Source organism: Cuculus canorus, chromosome 8 (genome assembly GCF_017976375.1).
Source record: "Cuculus canorus isolate bCucCan1 chromosome 8, bCucCan1.pri, whole genome shotgun sequence".
Lineage (NCBI taxonomy): Eukaryota > Metazoa > Chordata > Aves > Cuculiformes > Cuculidae > Cuculus > Cuculus canorus.
The window spans coordinates 24,885,105-24,898,819 of NC_071408.1; the positions used below are offsets into that span (position 1 = coordinate 24,885,105).

Here is a 13,715-nt window from a genome sequence, read left to right on the forward strand (position 1 = left end):
CATTAGAGTGGTTAAAACTAATGCAAAACAGGGAACAAAACACTACTACTGTATGCTGGTTTTAGCTGGGATAGAGTTAATATTTTCCATAGTAGCTGGTATGTGGCTATGTTTCAGATTTGTGCTGAAAACACTGTTGATAAAACAGGGATTTTTTTTTTTATTGCTGAGCAGTGCTTACAGAGTCAAAGCCTTTTCTGCTTCTCCCACCTGCCCACCAGACAGCAGGCTGAGGGTGCACAAGAAGCTGGGAGGGGACACAGCCGGGACACCTGACCCCAACCGACCAAATGGATACTCTATACCATATGACATCACGCTCAGCACGTAGAGCTACAGGAAGAAGAAGGAAGGTGGGTGAGTGATGGAATTTGTCTTCTCAAGTAATTGTTACGCATGATGAAGCCCTGCTTTCCTGGAAATGGCTGAACACCTGCCTGCCAGTGTGAAGCAGAGGTCGAATTTCTTGTTTTGCTTTGCTTGCGTGCATGGCTTTTGCTTTACCTTTGAATGGACTTTATCTCATCCCACAAATTTTCTCACTTTTACCCCTCTGATTCTGTCCTCCATCCCATAGGGGGGAAGTGAGCAAGGAGCTGCACAGGGCTTAGCTGCCAGCTTGTGTTAAACCACGACACATTGGCATACAGGGAACATTCATATTCAGTGGTGCTTTATTTGTTTTTCAAGTGGGGAGAGTTGTAAGCAGGTTGAAAGGAGAGTCTTCAAACCTTCGGCTCAGTGAGTCAGTGATTCCTCTGACAGCGGGAACACCTATGAATGAGCATGGGGGCTTAATGTTTTCTGAACTTGTTACGTGGCAGACAAAGCTGGCTTTTTATAATGGCCAGAACTGGGAGCTACCCCTGCCTTGGGGGGAACGCTGCCCTCCCTGGATGTGACAGCAGGAAAGGGGTTAGTACAGTCGTAGCTTGAAAGATTGGCAGAGTGAGTGCTGTAAGATTTCAGGTAAAGCTTAGTAAGGCTCATTTAAGCATTACTGCAGGAACGGTTCCTTTGTTCCTCCTTGTTTTTTTAACTTAAATACACAGTAAAGCAGAATGCTCTTCAGCAGAGCCACAATCTTCATCCCTTTGTTCAAGGAGCAGAGAGAAGACTAATTAACAAAGCCCTCGCCTCTTCTCCTTGGATGATGCTCAGCTTGACCTTTACAGTACAAAAGTGGTACTAAGATAAGACTCATGTACTGTATCCTGACCTCAGTTACACCATGGTACATCTGAATTTGGAATCAGACCACTGAAGTAATTAGAATTGACTGGGACTAAGACTGGTGCACGTAGTATTTGATATTCCTGGCGTTTTTATTCAAGGTAGTCAGCGGGATTCATTACATCACCCTACACCTGCCCTATGCACACAGCACACAATGTGTTTATTACGTGTGGTGCTAATCGCACAGCAGGCGATTAAAATGGAAAGCATTTTAAAAGTCAAATTGGCCTTTTACATCACATAATTTGGGATGGGGGCCAGATTGCTCTGGATGATTTAGATACCTAACTCAATCAATGAGCATGAGACATCGAAATGCCTTTGGAAAAAAAACCTACAGTCTCTAATCTTTAAATTTCATCTTTAATTTTGGAGTGAAATTGGTGCTTAGAAAAAATAGCTTAGGGAGGGCAGGGAAAGAAGAGTCCAGTGAGAAAAACTGAAATCTCGCTGAGCCAGGGACTGTCGTCAGCCAAAGAGGAGATGGGAAATTAGCAAGCAGCTCAGGCTGGCTTGCTCACAGGAATACATTGACAAAATCGATACAGGGAGATGACGCCATCCAGCCCCTAAAAACTTACAGTCCTTTAAAATGAGGGTCCCTGGGTGACAGATACTTTTCCAGTCATTAAGACTCTGGCAGCCCAACCAAAGTACAAGATCAAGAAAGGAAATTTGAAGGAGTTACTTTATTACAGATAACGCTGCCTTTTCCAGATAGCCATGCTTCAGTTAAACCTACCGAAGCAAACGCCACGTTGCAATTCAGTCGGGAAAAGCAGCTTGCTCTAAGATATGATACAGGACAAGCAAAATTAATAATTTTGAGATGTATCATCATAAGAAGAATATGAGGATTTTTTTCTTCTTCTTTTTATTGGGACTCTTGAGATTCTCCTCCTGGGCTATTACATAAAGCACAACTTTGTTCATGCTGCTTGGATCCAGCTTTCATACCACAGCATGAACAGACCTCTGAATAGAAAGCAGCATAACATTCTGCTATGCCCATTGGGCCAAGCTGAGAAGAGCCGTTTAACCAATGGGTGTTACTTAATGATGGGAAGAATTCAAGTTATTTTTGTGAAATGAGGATTTAGCTCACAAAGGGGCTTGGGGACATAGAGACTATTTAGAGATTAGGAGGTAAAGTAGTAGAACCTAGCTTAGAAGTTATCCTGAGACTGCAGAAAACCACTCTGAAATTACCCACTGGCTTCAGATTATCCTTTCTGTTGGGAAGGGGATGCTTTGGCTGGCTTTTCTGTGGCTAGTGAAAGATCTCGATCTTCAGAGCTGTCTCCAGTGCTGACGGTTTGTGTAAGTTGTGACAAATAAGATGGGATTTACAGAGGAAGAAGTGCTGTGCAAGTACAGTGATGGAGATAATAATACAGAGGTTTCTCCAGGATGCACAAATGCTTTGGGGGTTTCACAGGGTCTTACCTACTAGCCCAGTTTTTTGTGCATGTATGTCTGAATGCTCCTGAAAAAGCACACGCATGTGTGCATGGGCAGTCTGATGCTAAAAAGATCGCTGACAATACCCAAGCACAGCCAATTTGTCCTCTGCCATACGTAGAAAGTGTGAACAGCTTGGAAATGAACATCTACTTACCATGAGTAATAATTTACCTCTTTTATGTAACATGCTGCAATGAAGGTTCTTAAAGCTGCCTTCACAATTTCCAAGTCTAACTATTTTTTATTTTATTAGGAATTAAACTTTCAGATCCCACATGTGGCTTTGAAAATCTCAGTTTGTAGGTCAAAAAAACCACAGACATTTGTAACAACTTGCTCCTTGACATTGGCTTTGTCTGCAAACAGAGATCGATGGAGTGGAATTCAAATGGATGACCAACATTTTGCACCTTCCAAGCCCTGGGACCACAACACAATGTACGTGGGAACCACAGCAGAAGATCCAGCTGGCAGAAACGCACAGACCAGTCTCACTGCATGAATGCTTCATCCAGTTGCTCTTGCTGTCCTGTGGCTTAAAGGGAATATCATATTGGAGCATTGATTTGATCTTCAAGGGCTGGACCATGCAAGATGCAAAGCAAGCCAGGACACTTCCTCTTCAACACTGAAGCAAATGAATTTTAAATTCAGGTGCATATTTAATTGCCCAGCATGGAGGTCAGAGAGCTCAACAACGTTGGAGATGGCCATCACAGCATCAGATGGGTTGTGAGGACACTTATACTAATTTCATTCTCAGACCTCTAAAGTAAATCTTCATTTTTTCAGTTTCTATTTAGATCAACATTCAAAGACACGAAAACTGATGATGAATAGACTAAAATTTGAGCTAGAGTCTAAGCCAATAGTTCAATGAAGACACAGTTCAAGACAGCCGTACCACTCACTCACCTGTGTCCATTCGTCAGCCAAAAAGGAGCCAGAGGACTGTGTCTTCAGTCTGCTGTTTTTTTGTCCTCCATCAGGCCTTTGCAAGTCATGCCAGTAAATGTGGTCCCCAAACCACAACATCTTAAAGAGAAAGCTATTCCCAGGGCATCTTTTGGAAGCAGCAAAGTTGCAGCTTTAGATTGATGTTCATTTTTATTTTGCGATCACAGCTAATAAAAAGAAATTAATAGAAACATAGTCAGATCCAAAAGTTTATTAGAAAAGAGGCATTGTAGTTTAATTATGCCACAGTGTTGTGTACGAGACAAAGCCCACTGAAATCTGAATACTTGATGATCTCTGGAATTTGACTAAGAGCTCTTTGGCCTTAGGGAGAAACTTGACAATTACTAATCTACATATGCTGACAATCTCTACATATCAGGGGCCTCATGAGGGTCTTTAATTGCTCTGTAAACTTCAAACTGGAGTGTTCTTCAGTAGGAAAAAACAAGATGCTGCATTCAAGCTAAAGAAGAGTGGTAGTTAACATGTTTATTAAATACCTCCAGGCCTCGTAGGACTGCAGGGTGGAGGCAGAAGAAGTTAGAAATGCAGCATCAGATTTATTCAAGGCAGAACAATTATGCATGTTCGGGTGCAACAGTGGCATGATGGATCCAGGAAAAAAATTCAGCGAAAGTGTTTCCACAATTCCAAACCATGTTTCTATTCTTTTGCTTGCACAGCTCTTTTCGGCACATTTCATGGAGCTTTAAGACTGTGCACACAAAATGTCTGCATCATTCGAATGGAAGTGAGCAGTGGATTTTATAAGTTGAAGACCTGAGATTTTTCAAAAGCAAAATCTGTGATGTTTGTCTTAGAGTTGCATAATGTAGGGCAGTGAGGTTTGTGTATTTGGCAGGAGAGGGATGTCTATCCTCCAAGATATTTTCAGTACAGGTCCTATTTTCAGAAATTTTAGTAGATCTGTCTCAAAATGTAGCTGCAGAAAATTGACTGTTTCATATGAGACCTAACAGCTTCATATTCCTTCCCTCTAACTTACGGTTTGACTCACACTTCGATGATTAAGTCTACCTGTGTTATGGACAGCACAGAAGATTATTCTGGCTCATTCGTCCGTTGCTGTATTGACTTGATGATGTCAGGTTTGATGTTTACATTGCACATTATCAACATAATTGCCAAGCAAATTCTGATTGCTTCATTTATCATTTTATTTCTCTGTAAATCGGGAATGTCTAGAGCTATCTTTCCACTGCTGTGAGGGTTCACTCTCCCTGCAAAACTGGCCACAGCGCACAGAGGCAGAAGTAACACCAACCCCTCCAGAAGCTGCTTGATACAGCAGCATCGGTCTTGGCAAGGGGTTTTTCAAAGTGCTTTGTCATTTCTGGGGAGCAGAAGGAATAGACGGAGCTTGGAATGCACCCTGATGGGATGTGCAGCACTCGCCATTAGAAGAACACCTTGCCTTGCAATGAAGTTGATCAGGAAGTAATTGAAGGGAATAAATGTGGAAATTCTCAGTGCCAACTCCATCCTGGGCTCTAATGACACAATCCAAACCCTTGAATTTGGGAAGAGAGGAAGTTATCGGCATAACACGTTAAACAACCTTAACTCCAGTGAGCAATGGCACCACTATAACACTTGTTTATTAGCAAAATGCATCTGATCTCAAACGCCTGCATGACAAGTTCATTACATATCAATTTAATTAGCTGATTTACATTTAATTTACATTTCAATTAATGTCTTTAGCAACAAAACGTTGCCTTAATAGGGTAATTGCCTGTTAGGCAATATGTAAAAGAATAAATAGTCACATTCTGAGGAAGAATTCCTATTTTCAATTTTTTATTACCATAAATAACCTAAATAATTATTGCTCTTAAGGGGCCACATCCCAGTTCCCTTCTGGGCCTAATTATAAAGACTTAGTACCTCATTAAGCAAAATGGTTTCCGAGTCACAGAAAAGCATTACTCTAATCGTGACTCATTAGTTTCGACAAAAGAGGGGGAAACTGCAAAAGTCGGCACATTTCGCCATATTATTCTTGTGGTTCATAAGCAGCAGCACATCTGAGAAGTGGCTGCTACAGCTGTGTAGGTGTTTCTGTCACGAAGCCCTGTTTTCAGAGGCAAGCAGGGGGATGTAACTTTGGTCATTAAGAGAGAGCCATGTCCAACTGGAAAAGCTGGCACGTGCGCCCCTGGCACGGAGCAAGAAGCCTGAGTAAACTTTTCTGTTCCCTGAGAGCTCATCTTTTTCCCAGGCACCACACACACGCTGGTGGTGATTTAGGACCCATCTTCTTCTATCATGCCACAAGGGTTGGTTTCATCACTTATTATATCCCACTGCATAGAAAATGGGTGAGTCTTTTAGGATTTGTTGGAATTTAATGATATTTTATGACAGTGCTCTTTCTTTGTAAACAGAGAGCAAGAAAAGACTGCAGGCTTGGGTGTGACCAGACTACAACTTTAAGGCTCTTAGCGTTGGATCCCAACCACTGTGGCAATGCGGTGTGAAACAGTGATTTCATACACACTCACTCTGCTGGTTCAAATTTACTCAAAAAATGGTGGAAGGTTTGACAAGGCGCTGGTGGGTTTTATGCTACAATAGGTATTGACTTTGTTCTACTCTAACATCATTCTGGATCCCGCATCGTCTGTCCTTCAGCAGCCAGTACGAAGCTAATGCTAAAGCGTGAACCTGGCATGAACTCTGTGTCAGGAGCTCTGACAGATTTGATGTACAAATCTGCACTTTCTTTGGATGGCATTTGTTCTGCTGGAGATCCAGTGGTGCAGAGGTCCAGAATTGATGACTGGAACTAAGGCATTGATTGCATTTGTGTAAAATGATGGTGTGTAAAGAAATAAAAAGGGACTAAGATTTCATTTACTAAATAATAAATTTGTTATATTCTAGGAATATCTAGAGCTTTAAAAAGAAAGTGTTTAACTAGTGAGAAAACAACCATTTTATATATTGTTTGCTTCCTCATTAACCTTTAATGATGATTCATCTGTAAAAGAAACCAAAATTCAAACACAATGCTATTCTTTCTTACATTGCAGATAAAGGCACAGCTAAAAATAGTGGGTTTTAATGATAGAATTGTGTAGCTCCTAAGAACAGATAACCAATGGCCTTTTTCACTTTCTTTTCTCTTTTTATACTTCTACGTATTTTTTCTTCTTTGGTGACTAAGTGTTACCATCCTCACTTTACAGGTGGTTAAATCAGCAGCATAGAAATCTTAAATGATGTTTTGTATCTCAGAGCTGTAAGGAGAACCCCTACCCTCATGGTCCAGCCATTCTCCTTTAATGTCTACTGAAGTTAATAACGGCTCTAGTGCATTTTGGAACTCGTCTTCAAGGCAAAGGTCTTCAGACAACACATGACTGCGATGCAAACACCGCCCCATAGGGTGCCAGATTCTGACCTGGTGTAACTCACCCAACTCCAGAAAATTCATCTGGACTATGTGCCTGGGAAAATTCATTGCAAGAGACTGGGTAAGTTCTAGTTCCTTATTACTTATTTTCCTGTAGGGGGATGCTGTATGTATATATCAACTGGACAATGAAAACAAAATCAGGTGTGAGTCACTTTCTTCTAGCACTAAATGTACCTTTCCACTGGGATAAGGAAAACAGTGCTGTCTTTATAGAGAAAGAAATAGAGAGAGGGAGAAGACTCTGCTTGCAAACAAAAATGTCTTATTACCTTCTGAAGTTAATTGCTTAGGACTCAGATGTATATCTCCTGGTATTCTATATTTTATTTTTGCTCCTACACTTGATGGATCTGGAATTCTCTTCCGAGCTGCTAACTCTATTTTTGCTTTTTAAAGCTCATTTAAAACCTCTCCTGCTTTCCTGTGCCTGTGATTAACACTAACCCACTCTACCCTTTCTTTTCCTGCAGCTTTTATATTCACCCCTTGCTGCAGACTGCAAGAATTCTAATTGGCATCTGCTCTTCCTTTTGGGTTTCCATTTTTTTCTTTCTTCCTGCTCCATTTTCTCTCTGTTGCTATCTGGGCTGCTCTGTGCCATCCTGTTATACTTTCTAGCCCAGATCTGCCTAGTACTGTAAAGGATTTGATGATTTTCTTTAGGAAGGACTCTAATAATAGCCACAATCCTGCCCCTTTGAAAATCTTCCTTACAATGAAAAAAATATGTCCTGCCCTCCAGAGTGAATTCCATTGAAATCCGAAAGTTCTTGTTAAAAAAAAAAAAAATCCCTCTCTATTCCTGATGGATTGGAGAAATTTTAAAGGAGTAATGTTATAATTTACGGGGAATTTGAACATAGATCTCAGAGCTCCCTTTTTAAACAGGGTAACTTCAGGCTATTACTTAAAGAAAGCGTTTCGGTTTTCTTCTCTAATACAATAACAAGCTACAATTTATAACAGGAAAACAAGCCAGCCAGAAAGTCCTTGAGGTTCTCTAGTGACTTCACTGTTGTCAATCAAATTAACATGGAAGATGCTCCAATACTGCTACTTTAATGGGCAGAAGGACAAAACTCCTGACATACTGCAGAGAGGCTTTTGAAAAACAAGCAGCTAGATGCCATCTGAGCTGGATGAGGCTAACAGAAGGCAGAGCCTAGGACTATAATGGGATGTGATGGATTTTGAGCTTTAAGTGCCATTTTCAGGTGGTCTTTGCCAAAACTGTGATTTCTCAGCCCCCTGTTCAGCTGCTGCCTCAGCCTGGCTGCCCAGAGGTGAAGCTCTTCCCCATGAAGACTGGTGTCTGACGCTCGCTTCCTGGCATGCTCAGAAGTAGCTCAGTTAAGACAATTCTGACAAGCTTGGAACCTCGCCGTGCCTCTGCCTTAAGGGCCTCAGAAGCCAACGCTCCCTGCTGCCCTCCCAGCATCTCCTTTGGCAACACCAGGTGCTGCAATGCAGGAGCTCCGAAACAAGTTGTTCAGAATCCTCTCCTCAGGTCTCTGCTCAGTAAGCAGTATTTTACCATTCACTTTAACGTGCTTTACAGAGTTGCAGCGTTTAAAGACAGAACATAGGTTTAGACTGTTCAGGTAGTCTCCTATGCATCACAGACCATTAAATACTGTTAGCACCCTTCTTTTCATTTGACTAAACTATGTTTTATTTTGACAAAAGTATTTCTTTAGTCAGCTCCTCATTTTCCTTTGGTATTGTCAGAAAAATGGAGAAGTCACTTTCCCTTCAACAGCTTGCGTCAGAGGTTACTCACCTTCTCTGCTACCATATAAAGCCCAATATCTAATACAAATTTTTCTGGCTTCAGCTTCTAGCGGCTGCCTCTTGGTGTGCTTTTCCCAGTTATATTAAAGAACCATACAGTATCCTGCATTTTTCAACGTGATACTACCCACTGTAATTGTCTTGGCCCTCTGTTCAGGCCACGGTGCTCTCAGTGCTGCAGCTAAAGCCATCATGGCTAAGCTCCCATGAGCAGCAGTTCTTTAATAGAGAATACAGAATACAGATGCCTTTTTGAACACTTCCAAGCCAGTTGCCCTGAATTCCTGCAGGACCATAGTCATTGACTCTGGAATGGTAGAAGAATGGACAGGAATATTTGGTAGGTAATTTCTGCTTCCTCCATGACCATCATCTTCAATTGCTTTGCCAACCTGATAATATTCTTTTCTTTGCTTTTTAAATACAAAGCTGTACATACATAAGGAATAAAAAGCTCTAATTTATTCTGCAAAAGTGTTCATCAAGTGAGAGACAGGACTCTGGGAAAAGATTAAGAGCTTACATTTTTCATTTGACTTATTTCACATAAAATTTCATAGAGGATAAAATGATGGGAGGCAAAGAAGCAATGATATTTCTGTTTTATCTCTGTCTAAGGACCATAAATCTTTCTGAAGTATCATTAATTATAGCAGCGCTATTCACAACGCTATTGTTAAGGGTCTATCAGCACTCCCATTATAAACCCCTATTTTCAGAGGTTTATAACGTGGTTAGAAGAATTTTGTTTCATGCAAAAACTTTGCTGGGGCTCCATCTAAGATGATTTTTTTTAAATGTAAAACACAAAGGGAAGTGTTACCTCTTTTGGTACTAAGGGAGAGCCCAGGAACTTTCTACGGGTACAAAGCTAATGCTCTTTTGGCTGATTGTATCTGTAACATTTCTGAATTCATAGAACTGTATTCACAGAAGTTCTCTCTTAGATGAATTTAGACCATTGCTTTAAAATGCAAGTTTTCAATTACTATAACTGAATTCAAGAACTGGAACATTCCTCTAGTGGCTGTAATCAAATCATATTAGATTCCTTCTCTAGCTACAGTCAGTCAAGAAAGAGTTTAGCAGACCTGAAAAAGAGCTTACACATTAAAAAAACTTTCGGTGTCTTTAGGTAGCATGCTTTTTTCTTTGTTGCAGACACAACATACACTAAGAATCAGTGAAGTCACTGGTCACATCCACCAAAGCGAGTCTTGGCTTAAGAGCAATACAGAGGAATTGCTCTGTCATGGCTGAGCGATGCTGAAATTTTCGGAGAGACATTTGAGTTTCTCCAGATGTGCAGTGAAAGATGCTCTTCAACAGACACTAGCGAGACTAAGAGCACACAGGGAAGAAAGGTTGCTGCTTTGCCTACATAACAACACGACCGGATAGCCTTTTGTCTGTAGCAACTTGTAAGATTCATCAAGGAAGCCTGAGAGCTCTGCTCAGCTGTGTCCTTGCATGCTAGAAAAGAGCAAGACGCTCAATATGACAGGATCGACAAAATCATTGTGGCCTTTTTCTAAAGCAATAGATATTAATGAATGCTAACTTCTAGGCAACTTTTCTCCTGGTTTAAAGTAAAAAGATTAGATGAAAACGTATTTTGTGAAGAGTGTGCTGACACCCTCAGGTAATCTCCATCCTCTGTCCTCATCAATAATCTAACACTCAACCTTCCACGTTACATTACTGTCTGCAGTAACACAATTCACTTTGGTCCCCTTAGATCCCCTCCTTAAAAACTCTCATATTACGAAATTCTTCCAGCTCTGCTCTACAGCATACTGGGGTTGTTTAGTCCTAACTTATGCTTGCTGTTTTCCTTGACTATGAATTCTTTACACAGGAACTGACTTTTGTGAATTGCACTTTTAACCTAGCAGTGAGTGAAAAGATCAAAATAACACATGTGGGTATTGCCTTATGTGGTCTCTAAAGAGCTCCAATTCTGCTTTAAACACTGTTTAATGTATCTTGTGATAATGAGTTCCACTATCTAACGTACTTTCTTCTATCAGTTTTGATTGTGCTGTCTTTTAATTTCACTGCATGTGTCCTTTGAAAGGATAAATAGGCATGGGTAAATAGAAGAAAGCATTTGTACATATTATTCAGTCCTGTATGTACCTTTTTCTGTGTTACATCTTATTTTTCTCCTCTCCAAAGTAAAACAATATTAATATATTGTTTGTTTATCTTTTCCAATATGGAAATCTTTCCATATCTCTTAATTTGTTGCTGTTATTTGAGAAGATCTCTTCCTTTAATACTCTACAGTTACTAATGACAAGGCAATCATACGGAGTAATGATATCTAAATAAAGGGCTCGATGTGCAGTAAGACAGAGGTCTCTTTTGGCTGCCCCATCAACACCAGGCCCTTCTCATAAGAACTGCAGTGGAGGATGGAAAAATGTGGAAAGCTCCTTTATTTCCTTCATTCTTATTGCCAGAATAATTGTGCAATGTCACTTTGCACCCAGTGTAATGCTCCCTAAGATTAACAGGAAAAACATTCTCAGCTTCTTAGCAGAAAATGAATCTCTGACAAACTCAGTGATGTTACTTCCTCTCTGATCTCTGGTCTTATCTGATCTAATTTTGCTTGATCTACAGTATTATTTAGATTCTGAACTTTAGAACACCCACTGTTAGCAAGCCTGACTCTTCCTGTTTCTCCCACTTTACTTATTCTGTAGCATATTTCAATATACTGAGACTCCTTCTAGCCCTACCACCATAAGCACTGCAACACTATGGTATAAATCTTGTGATAATTACCTCAAACCAGTGCAACCTCACTCTTTTGATAGTTACTCCTGGTTTGCAATGGTAGAAACATGAGCAGAATTGCATATTTTGATGACACCAGGCTTCTTGCATAGCAGGCATGGCAGAGCAGCTGGAGGACAGAAAACCAGGAAGATTTTAAATGGAGGAGATTGCAAAAACCTCAACATAAAGCAGAGCTGTCATCCAGGCTCTTTTATTACATGGCACTAAGTATAAGTAGCATTACAAGAAGATTTACTTTTGTAAAAGCAAAGGAATTAATGCGCTTTCACAGCAGGGAAACTTTACAGCAGTTAAGACCTCAGGTCTATTAAAGTAGCAGACATTTCTCGTGGCTTTGCTTATTAGCAAAAGGATTTGTGCAAAAAGTCAAGGTTTCCCCTTTCCGTCCCCCAAATTCCTGCATCATTATTCCTGTAGTACAAATGTAAGACTAAATCATCCATTTCAGCATAACAAGAAGGACCAGATGGATCTCACACCACTGCAGAAAGGGCTGGATAGGCAAAACACTGCAACAACAGCCTTTCTTTCCAAGGCCCAGCGGGGCGAAGCAGCAGAAACTCTGCAGACCAGAAGGACGGAGAAGCATCTCTGTGCAGAGAGCATAACTCTCTAGTCTACTACAGAGTCTCCCTGATTTGCCAGGGAAAAACACTGAAATTCATCACTGCCTTATCACTTCAGAGAAGCTTTCTGTCCTGCCTCGTGCTCCCTTTTCAAGGGTTATAAAGTCCTTCTGTTCCAGGGCACTGCACATGGATATTAAATTTTCATCACAAGCATGATGCCATTTTTGATTTCAGCATTTATCTGTCTTCTGTTCTTATATGGCCACACTTACCATAATATCTCATACTTCACAATCTTTAACACATTATTTATCCCTCCAAAAAGCATGCATATGAAAAGTACCTGAAAATAAGCAATAAAACATTTTAATACTGTCACCATCTGAGGCTATGGATCTTTGAGAATTTTATTTTCATTAACTCTGGAATGCTATTCATAACCTTGAGAATGATAACGCATAGAAAATGACTTTATCCAAGTGTCAAATGCTCCTCAATATATGTATTATAGGCCTGCAATTCAAAAAGAAGTCTTTTCCAGGATCTAAATACAGAATCCTGTCCTTTGCTCAGACATAAAAAAAAAAAAACAACACCAAACTTAGAGCTTCTCCAGTAGTAACATTCATGAAAATAACGCTTTTATTTCCAGTCATCTATTTATTTTAAATGATTGGCATCAAGTATTAGTAGTGGCATTTGATCCATCTATAGATTTCACTTTTGTTGACACTGGCATGGTATGTTCTTTGTATAGTTTCCTCTAAAAAAAAAAACCACTGAAAATCAAAACATTTTGAGAATGCTGTTTCTTTCCAGATCACTTAGCAAAGCTTTCTACATCGCTCAGTATGATTTTTCTTTGAAATTCAGGAATTAAAATAAAGTAAGCCACATGATGCATTTGAGCCACTGCTCACTTCTGCAGGAAATTAAAATTGTCCACTGAGTTTCCTTCCCTCTCTACAGCTGTACTCTTGAATTTGGAAAGCATATTTGATGGCTTAATGCCCCTCACAGTCTGAGGCTGAAATTAACTGCCATTGCCAAAACAGAAGTTTGAACTATTTTGGTGACATATGTGACTGTAAATACTCTGAGAACAACTTAGGAGCAAAGATGTTGGGGAATATCCTTGATAAAAGTGGTCAAGATCAGTGGCATAAATTTTAATTTGTCCAGTAATGACAGCAGAAAGGGAGGCCTGAAAAGACAGTGGCAAACATGAGTGTGGAGATGAGTCTATGAAAATGGAGCCAGTCAAAATGTCCACTCTGCGTCTCACCCACAGAGAACACTAAAACAGGATTCTCAGAGCTAAAATGGCCCACGTGCCCAAAACTGGATGTAGGCAAAATCCAAGTACGCATCAGAATAACAACAAGAAAAAAAAAAGACAAAACCAAGCATCAAATTCACTGTCTTTCAGCTGCTGAGCCTTGGTG

General features: G+C 40.3%; 1 long non-coding RNA gene across 4 annotated transcripts; it reads left to right on the plus strand.

Annotated features, from left to right (window-relative positions):
* The first annotated feature begins 218 nt into the window (after window positions 1–218).
* Window positions 219–12,774, plus strand: LOC128852957 (uncharacterized). Of its 4 annotated transcripts, XR_008451128.1 has the most exons (4): window positions 219–357; window positions 3,067–6,002; window positions 6,873–7,160; window positions 8,069–12,774. It is a non-coding gene; the product is annotated as an uncharacterized LOC128852957 (long non-coding RNA). The 4 variants fall into 4 exon arrangements; XR_008451125.1 differs by having other exon boundaries at window positions 6,873–12,774; XR_008451126.1 differs by having other exon boundaries at window positions 219–353; window positions 6,873–12,774.
* Window positions 12,775–13,715: the final 941 nt, after the last annotated feature.